The 9,410-nt window shown below is 45.9% G+C and overlaps 1 long non-coding RNA gene across 3 annotated transcripts; it reads right to left on the reverse strand.

Annotated features, from left to right (window-relative positions):
* Positions 1–474: 474 nt before the first annotated feature.
* LOC148387494 (uncharacterized) lies at positions 475–6,883 on the reverse strand. 3 transcript variants are annotated; one of them, XR_015862695.1, is made up of 7 exons: positions 6,779–6,883; positions 6,618–6,663; positions 6,076–6,537; positions 5,671–5,782; positions 4,372–5,570; positions 2,588–4,306; positions 475–2,335 (listed from the first exon to the last, which is right to left on the reverse strand). It is a non-coding gene; the product is annotated as an uncharacterized LOC148387494 (long non-coding RNA). The 3 variants fall into 3 exon arrangements; XR_015862696.1 differs by having other exon boundaries at positions 2,588–2,964; positions 3,039–5,570; XR_015862694.1 differs by having other exon boundaries at positions 2,588–5,570.
* Positions 6,884–9,410: the final 2,527 nt, after the last annotated feature.

Below are 9,410 nucleotides of genomic sequence, written 5' to 3' on the forward strand. Positions count from 1 at the left end.
GCTTGACACCTGTGACCTTTGACCATGATATTTCCCTCATAAAGTGGCCTGTTATTAGGTACACTTGAAAAGGGCGGTGTACCTAATGGAGTGTCCGTGTGATTCCCTCGTTAAGTGCACCTGCGGGAAAACTTTTAGCTCCTGCGGAACGTGAAAGTGACCAAAAACTTTTCCCGCACCTGCAATATGGCAGTAAATGGCAATATTTTTTCATTTTTACATAGCTTGGAAATGTATTATGATGGAGGAGTTTACAGGTGCAGGCCGGAGGGGGCTCGGCCCAAAGGAAATTAACAGATAGAAATATTTAAAAACACTTGAGGTCACCATTAGATTCAGATTTATCATATATATATACACACGTATATAAATTGAATTTCCTTGAAGGGGATTTACACTGTACATGAAAGTATTTGTAACACCATCATCAGTATCTATAAAAACCTTCAGAGTGGAAAGAAGACAATAGCAAAGTGAAGGGATGGACTGATTTTAGACATCACCATATTTCATATTTCCACAGACAGATATAATTTTGATGTAATTCAATTCAATAAACAAATCATAATGTTAATGTACATTCTTGAAGCATACATCAAGTTGTGCAGGACTTGTGCCATAATGTATACATGTCTGATCATTTCTTTTTTATGGAACAGTCGCCCACCACCCTGCCCAGCCCCCCCTTGCTGGCACTACAGTGCTAACAAAAGTTCCACAAGCCTTTTTTTAATTTTATTTTTTAAACTCTCATACGTTTCACCCATTCAGTAACATTTTTTAAAACTATATATTGGAGGAAATTCGACCTTTTAATTACTATTTTAAAAAAGCTGCAAGTGCAGCATCGATAAGTTCGTGCTCGACTCTTTTATTGTACATAGAGAGACAACTAGGGGCACAAACTTTGAAATAAAAACCCCCTTAATTTGATTTCCAATTGAGGTCTGCAGTGCACGTCTATCATGCAAATGAGTTTGTTTTGTACTTTTAACACACATGCACACTGGCGAGATAACGGCAGTACTTCTTTATTTCTTAGGTTGTTTTGGGCAAAACAACGAAAGGTGCATCGCATTGACCCAGCATCAGACAGGTTGAGGCAAATACGCTGCTACTCGGTGGCAGCACTTGGAATTCATCTAGCCTTTCTGATATGGTCAATTTCATAAGGATGCCGGTATGAATAAGAACACTCTGGCCTTTACTTCACTCTGAACTGGGTGGTACCACCCAGTACATGTACCGAGGCTGGCCGTGTAGTTACGCACCTGCTTTGAATTGAAAGCTAAGGTCCTGGAAGTTACACGCTGCGTTTATAAATTCAATTGACTATAGCAGCAACTTGGACTGGACAGCAGCAGCCTTCTTTGTAGTCAGACAGCCAATGGGTACGCCAAGCCCTGCAACAAAACATGCAAGAAGTTTCACATTCAAGAGATGCACCATCGATTGAGGCACATCGCGAATGATGACTGACACCAAAGTTGCCTTTATTTACAAAACCACCAACAGGAAGCAAACACGCCACTGTTGATTTTATTCACAAGAATGCCCACATGATGCATGACTATTCAAAACAAACCAAAAAATGGCTCTGACCACATTAAAACAGCTTTTACTCGTACAGAAAAATGTACCAACATTCTGCAAGATTCTGAGTTCGGTGGCCATTTTAAAGCAGGGTTGCCAAAGATGACTTACTGATCGCAACAGAGACCGTCTGTACACTTGTCGTTTGCATCTATGGGTGTCTGGCTACTTGGCTTTTGTCAACAATTTAGAATGCATCCAGCTTTTCTTTGTCTAGTTAAAAAATAAATAAAAAGCCTGACACTGCATATTTAACAAGTCAATTTTGTTTCAGCCTAACTTTACAATTGTCTTGTCATTGAGAATGTCTCAAATGATTCCAGTTTGTATGCACGATAGACTGCCAATGCCAATGTTTAAAATGGACCACTTGAATTCAGTTCACAGTTTAATTGCAGTTCAGCGGTACACACACAATTACAGTACAAACAGTTCATTTCATGATTAAAAAAACAGTAAAACAACAATATTGCAAAATGACGCGGCGCTGAGAGAGAAAGAAAGAGGCATCATGCAGATAGCCAGTGTGCACACCCAGTGAAAAAGTGGAGGGAGGGAGGGATTTAGGAAAGAAAGGACAAAAGAAAAAAACAGTCATACTCTCCTTAAATGCTGGCTGGGCGTTTTGCCCTCGCCGCATCCGCACCCGTCCGTCTCGTGTCGGCCGCTCATCACGGGCGAATGTTGGCTCCCCCCCCCCGGCCGGTATTCGACGTTTGGACTCATCCTCCGCCTCGTGCCACTGCAAAAAGAAAAACGGCACTCTGTTGCACGCGGTTCACTTCTGTGGACGTACTCATTACCCGTCTATTAAAGCGTGCTCCTATTTTAAGCTCCTTTATCAATAGCGTATGTACACATGAATGTTTTTGTTTTCTTTTTATGTCTGTTCCTATATGAAGAACTCAATGCTTATAATTTCTTTGTTGTAAAGTGCTTTGAGCTGCATTTCTTGTATGAAAGGTGCTCTACAAATAAAGTTTTTTATTATTACCCTCTGGTCTCGCGGTCCTGTCCAGTCCCTCTCTGTACAGGCACCCATCAAATCCTGAAAGGCAGACATTGTGGTGGTTTTTGCAAGGGGAAAATTTTCACTAGCAAAACAAAGTCAGACTCCCCCCAAAACGCTGGCTGCATCTGCACACATCAGTCTCGTGTGGGACGCTCGTCACGGGCCAAGGTCCGGGTCTACTCCGGCCGGTGTTGGACTCGTCTTCCGCCTCGCACAAGTGCAAAAAGAAACGGCACTCAGTTGCATGCGGCTCACATCTGTCAACGTACTCATGACCTGCCCTCTCCCTGGTCTTGTGGGTGCAGCCCAGTCCCTCCGGGTGCAGGCTGGCGCTCGTCCCATCCGCCGCCCCGGCAACCCTGAACGGCAGACAAATAAGGAAATCAAATTAAAACTAACAAGTGCGTTGCATATTGGATTGCCATGTCACCACCTCTGGCCAGCCTTGGCCAGTCATGCATCAGGCTCCTCATCAACACTTGGCGACTGCTTTCTTTGGGTGAGTCCTTCCTTTGCACCCCGCTCACCAATCGCGGGTCTGGTGGCCTCCGTCCACCGGCTCTTTGTTTCATACATCGTCTCTTCCACCTTGCAAGACAAGCACAAAGGTCTCGCTGCGCCGTCGCTTGCGCTTGCCGTCGCTTGCGCGGTCGCTTGCGCTTGCCGTCGCTTGCGCGGTCGCTTGCGCTTGCCGTCGCTTGCGCGGTCGCTTGCGCTTGCCGTCGCTTGCGCGGTCGCTTGCGCTTGCCATCGCTTGCGCGGTCGCTTGCGCGGTCGCTTGCGCTTGCCGTCGCTTGCGCCGTCGCTTGCCGTCGCTGCGCGGTCGCTTGCGCTTGCCGTCGCTGCGCGGTCGCTTGCGCTTGCCGTCGCTGCGCGGTCGCTTGCGCTTGCCGTCGCTGCGCGGTCGCTTGCGCTTGCCGTCGCTGCGCGGTCGCTTGCGCTTGCCGTCGCTGCGCGGTCGCTTGCGCTTGCCGTCGCTGCGCGGTCGCTTGCGCTTGCCGTCGCTTGGGCTTGCCGTCGCTGCGCGTTTGGCACTCAATGAGGGCTGCACAACATTTTGGAATACCAACGATATGGCAGTATTGGGCCAGACCACAGTATTGAGCAAAGTTGTGCAAAATTCTAGGATGGAGGGGAACTATTTGATCGCAATGACATCACTTAGACCAGTTAACTTTAACTTGCATCAATGACTTGTTATCTTCTAAACTCATTACAAATAGTTAGGAGGCCAGAAAACATGTTTCATTTGCCACATGAATAGAAAAAAATCTTTGTTTTCCTAAAGTGCATGTCAACGACCTATACCACCATATGACGGTTTTCCAATCCAGGTGCAGCCCTACACACACGTCACCATTGGTGTCCAAATGGTAGCCTCGGGCCAACTTGATCAACACACCCCACGAATGAACGCAACTCTACTTTGTAGCACAAAATATGAATGGCAACATTTTGTGATTGATTTAATGAATTTGTGTCAAAGAATTCTCAATTTGATTCAGTATGCAGCCCTCGAATAGACATTTGGACACCGCCGGTGTGAACTAAAAAGAAAAGAAAAAAACCATTTCACATGCTGAAGCTGCGCAGGTCGACGCCTCCAGGGAAGGGGGTCTCCCTCAGAACTCTGCTACTTCAGAGCGATGCCACAGCGGTCCGTCCACCTCTGAGCAGATCGTGTCGCGTCCCGGTCGCCATCTGCACAAACAGAAACAAATGTTAGAAACTCAAAGAGCACCCCAAGTTGTAGGTCACTTGCTTACTTGATCACAGCGGTTAGGTACTCTAGGTGACGGTCACCGGGTCGAATCGGGCCATGCACCCCCCTTTTGCGTCCGGCCTGCAAAAGGTAGAACATGCAATGAGTTGGGCGCTGCTCACATCATTAAGTCTTCACTGTGGACCGGCTCGCCCCAACACCGCCCCCTACACCTAGAGAACAAAGGACGCACAGTGGTACGTTAGGCTTCGATCAAGCACGACAGTGCTAGGTTAGAAAAAGACACAATGTGACTGTCTCGCTCCAACACCTAGGGGAGAACAAAGAACATAAGTACCACAGTGGTAGGTTAGGGTTAGAGGAAGTGCAACAGTGGTAGGTTGGAAAAGGAAAATGTCACAAGTCAAATTGCAAAATTGGACATTCGGGATCGGCTCGCTCCGACGCCACCCTACACCGAGGGGAAAGAACAAAGAACGCAGCAACTACGACAGTGGCAGGTTAGAAAAAGATACACAATGGTTCAAGTCGTATGGCAAAATTGGACATTCAGCTCCACGTCAAAGTTCAGTTTTGTGTCCATCCACAGAACCACGTCCTCCCCTAAGTGGGCCGTCAATGGCAACCAATCACAAGACAACGCTGGATCCAGACCAGCCACAACCACAGCGCACCTCGAAAGCAACACCAACCATCAGAGCCCTAAACACTGTCCACACCTGCAACCTTTCCGTCGTGCACCCATAACCAAAGGCAACCACACTGCCCCCTCCTGGGCACATGATCCGCACACGTCGACTTTGGCAGCGCGATGCTTGATTCTTGACTTGATATGGCCATTGCTCCTTTGCACATGGCCATTGCTCCTTTGCTCCTTTGCACATGGCCATTGCTCCTTTGCTCCTTTGCATATGGCCATTGCTCCTTTGCTCCTTTGCATATGGCCATTGCTCCTTTGCTCCTTTGCATATGGCCATGGCTCCTTTGGATAGGCCATGGCTCCTTTGGATAGGCCATGGCTCCTTTGGATAGGCCATGGCTCCTTTGGATAGGCCATGGCTCCTTTGGATAGGCCATGGCTCCTTTGGATAGGCCATGGCTCCTTTGGACAGGCCATGGCTCCTTTGGACAGGCCATGGCTCCTTTGGACAGGCCATGGCTCCTTTGGATAGGCCATGGCTCCTTTGGATAGGCCATTGTGCCTTTTCATATGGAATTGTCCCATTCGGCTCCTCTTGCAGCCTACAAAAACACAGACAGCCATTAATTGTGTGCTGGGAAGCTAAAACTCGACAACCATTGTGTGTTGGGAAGTTGAAACTTGACAAAAACAGGTTTTCACCTGATTTAGGACTACTCTTCCTCAGTGTCCTCAACATCACTGAAAGGGCTCCTTCAAGGGCCTCCTGCTTGCTTTGTATAGAAGGATGCTGGCTGGGCGGCAGTTTTTAGTGCTACAAAAGACAAGCAAATGATTGCAACAAAAATAGACATTGAGTCGAGTGCCAATGGCATGATTTTTTACCAACAACTATACATACTAGGAGTTTTACATTTGAAAAAAAATATTATATTGTAGTAAGTTATGATAATTGATCAAAATTATAGTTCATCTTTGAATTTGATACATTCTAAGTAGAGTTTTACATTTGAAAAAAATATATAATCATCACATTGTAGTAAATTATGATAATTATTCAGGATTATAATTCATATTTTAATTTCATCATTCATCAACTCCCCTCACATTGGACAGATGATCCAGGTTGGCGGCGTCCAAGACGGGAGAAAATAACCCGGGCAAATGTTTGTTGCGTAACGGAACGAGAGCGGGCGGGCGCCATCTTTGAATGGATTTGGTCCGATTTGGACATGACGTAACATATACGCTGCATTCACCAGTTTGCATTCACCAGTTTGCATGATATGGAAATGGCACACGCATCATATAAAATAATTTAAAAAACGGTTAAGTTGACTAGAGTCAAACTAACATTTCCTATAGTCAGACAAACACGCGCTTATCGGCGGCGTCATTTACGAACCGTCTACAGACAGACGAATGAAAAAAAATGCTGGCCAGCATGAAAAAAAACAACCGCGAAAGACATTTAAAATACCACCATAACGCGCAACGACGCGACGCGACGCAAAGTGGATTGTGGCGTGCCGTGCCGAAACCTCAAGCACTCCCTAGACAGCGAAAATCCTGCAAGAAATAATAAATGGCATCGTAAGAAACTGCAAACATTTGCTCACGGGCTAAATGGCCTGCGGCCTACAATTTACCTCCAGGCCCACCGTCGCGGTGGAGAGTCACGAGAGTACGACAATCCTGCGACAAACAAAATAAATTAAAAAAAAAAAAAGGCTTGTGAGAAAAAGCAACAAAGCGTGCCGTCGTGAGAAACGGCAGGAGATGACAAACATTTGCTAGCATGCTCGCTTACCTGAGAAACCGTCCGCCGCCGGCCCGCGCTCGGTGGTACCTGCATATGATAACGCCCCTTGAGCGAGCACACCTGTCTTCAATTGACCTAAAGCCCTGACGTCACATCCGTCGACTCAAATCTTCTTCTCCTGATCGTCCAACGGCGCTCGGCACACTGACGCCACCAGGTGGTCGCCTGTCATGGTGACTACTGTGGAAAGGCTTGCTTCGGACTATCCGTTGAAACTTTCAACACCGAACATGTTTGGATGGAGGATACCCTATCAATATGACCAAGTCTCCTTTGGTTTCCGAGCAGGCTCTGGTCGAGTGGTTAACGCCATTGCCTTCAATCAAATGAAAATATTTGTATCGAGAGTTCATCCTAAAATGAATTGTTCTTGCAAAAATTCTGCCGCCGTTGCAGTGCTCCCGTGGACTCATTTTCAAGTCAGTTGCTAAGAAACACCACACCGTTGCACAGAGACAATTCTTGAGTCATATCAAATCAATGATTTTCAAACGGGTCCACCACAAGTTTTTCCCTCATGGCTACAAAGATCTTTAGATCTTTTCGAGGGAATCTTGGGAAACATGTTGGAACGCGGCCCCGAGGACTAGAGCTTGACACCTGTGACCTTTGACCATGATATTGCCCTCATAAAGTGGCCTGTTATTAGGTACACTTGAAAAGGGCGGTGTACCTAATGGAGTGTCCGTGTGATTCCCTCGTTAAGTGCACCTGCGGGAAAACTTTTAGCTCCTGCGGAACGTGAAAGTGACCAAAAACTTTTCACGCAGCTGCGCTTAACGAGGGAATCACACGGACACTCCATTAGGTCCACCGCCATTTTCAAGTGGCGTTTTTGGTCAGTTCGCGGCCCCGAGGACTAGAGCTTGACACTTGTGACCTTTGACCATGATATTTCCCTAATAAAGTGGCCTGTTATTAGGTACACTTGAAAATGGCGGTGTACCTAATGGAGTGTCCGTGTGATTCCCTCGTTAAGTGCACCTGCGGGAAAACTTTTAGCTCCTTTTGAACGTGAAAGTGACCAAAAACTTTTCACGCAGGTGCGCTTAACGAGGGCATGTTGGAAAAGATGTTGGAATGCGGCCCAGAGGACTAGAGCTTGACACCTGTGACCTTTGACCATGATATTTCCCTAATAAAGTGGCCTGTTATTAGGTACACTTGAAAATGGCGGTGTACCTAATGGAGTGTCCGTGTGATTCCCTCGTTAAGTGCACCTGTGTGAAAAGTTTTAGCTCCTTTTGAATGTGAAAGTGGCTAAAACTTTTCACGCAGGTGCGCTTAACGAGGGCATGTTGGAAAACATATTGGAACGCGGCCCCGAGGACTAGAGCTTGACACGTGACCTTTGACCATGATATTTCCCTAATGAAGTGGCCTGTTAATAGGTACACTTGAAAATGGCGGTATACCTAATGGAGTGTCCGTGTGATTCCCTCGTTAAGTGCAGGTGCGTGAAAAGTTTTTGCTCCTTTTGAATGTGAAAGTGGCTAAAACTTTTCACGCACCTGCACTTAACGAGGGTAACTTAGAAAACATATTGGAACGCGGCCCCTCGAGGACTAGAGCTTGACACTTGTGACCTTGGACCATGATATTTCCCTAATAAAGTGGCCTGTTATTAGGTACACTTGAAAATGGCGGTGTACCTAATGGAGTGTCCGTGTGATTCCCTCGTTAAGTGCACCTGCGTGAAAAGTTTTAGCCACTTTCACGTTCAAAAGGAGCTAAAACTTTTCACGCACCTGCACTTAACGAGGGTAACTTGGAAAACATATTGGAACGCGGCCCCTCGAGGACTGGAGGTTGACACCCCTGGTTTAAGTGAAAAGTGCCACACCCGCCCTCACCCCCACTTTCTGATTGGCTGGTTGATCTGTGACATCACTCGGACACTCCATTAGGTACATTGCCATTTTTAGGTGTACCTAATACCTTATGCATTTTTTGTACGTGTCAAGAATGTGTATTTGACTACTTGCTCTTTATTCTGGGGGACACCAACACATATTACACAACGTAAAACATACATATTGTCATATAAACCAAATGTCAGATTTTTGTTTTCATGCCCAAAAAAATAAAAAGGAATAAAACACCGGACAAGTTTGAGCAGGTTTTAAAGTTTATTAAAACAATAATAATAAAAGTACATTTCAAACCAGCAATCTAATGTGTAATTGCAGTAGATATATTGGATAACAATATTTAGGCGTGTATATGCATACACGTTATTTTAAGTGTTATAAAATAAAGAGAAGTTGTTGCATAACGGCGCATCCCTTCATGCAATAAAGTTAGCCGTTAGCTGGGAGAAAACATCCATATAAGAAGTGGCGTTTCTTGGCAAATCGTAAATGTAGATTCTGGCTGACATAGTTCACGCCAGGAGACGCAAGACGTTCACTGACTGATCTGTTGATGCACGGGAAGTTACGTCGTTATCTTCTTCGTTTGGTTTTACGGCGAGGTGGCACCAGCTTCAATGCACATTACCGACACCTACTGGTTGAATTTATAGCTCGTTCACTGAAAAAAATCGTTCTTTTGAAGGGGTAGACAGTACATCTTATATCTTATATTTCATGTACGTATTAATTAAATCAGGAAAGCAACA

The sequence above is a fragment of the Syngnathus floridae genome, chromosome 14 (assembly GCF_059516105.1).
Source record: "Syngnathus floridae isolate MCC-2025c chromosome 14, RoL_Sflo_1.0, whole genome shotgun sequence".
NCBI lineage: Eukaryota > Metazoa > Chordata > Actinopteri > Syngnathiformes > Syngnathidae > Syngnathus > Syngnathus floridae.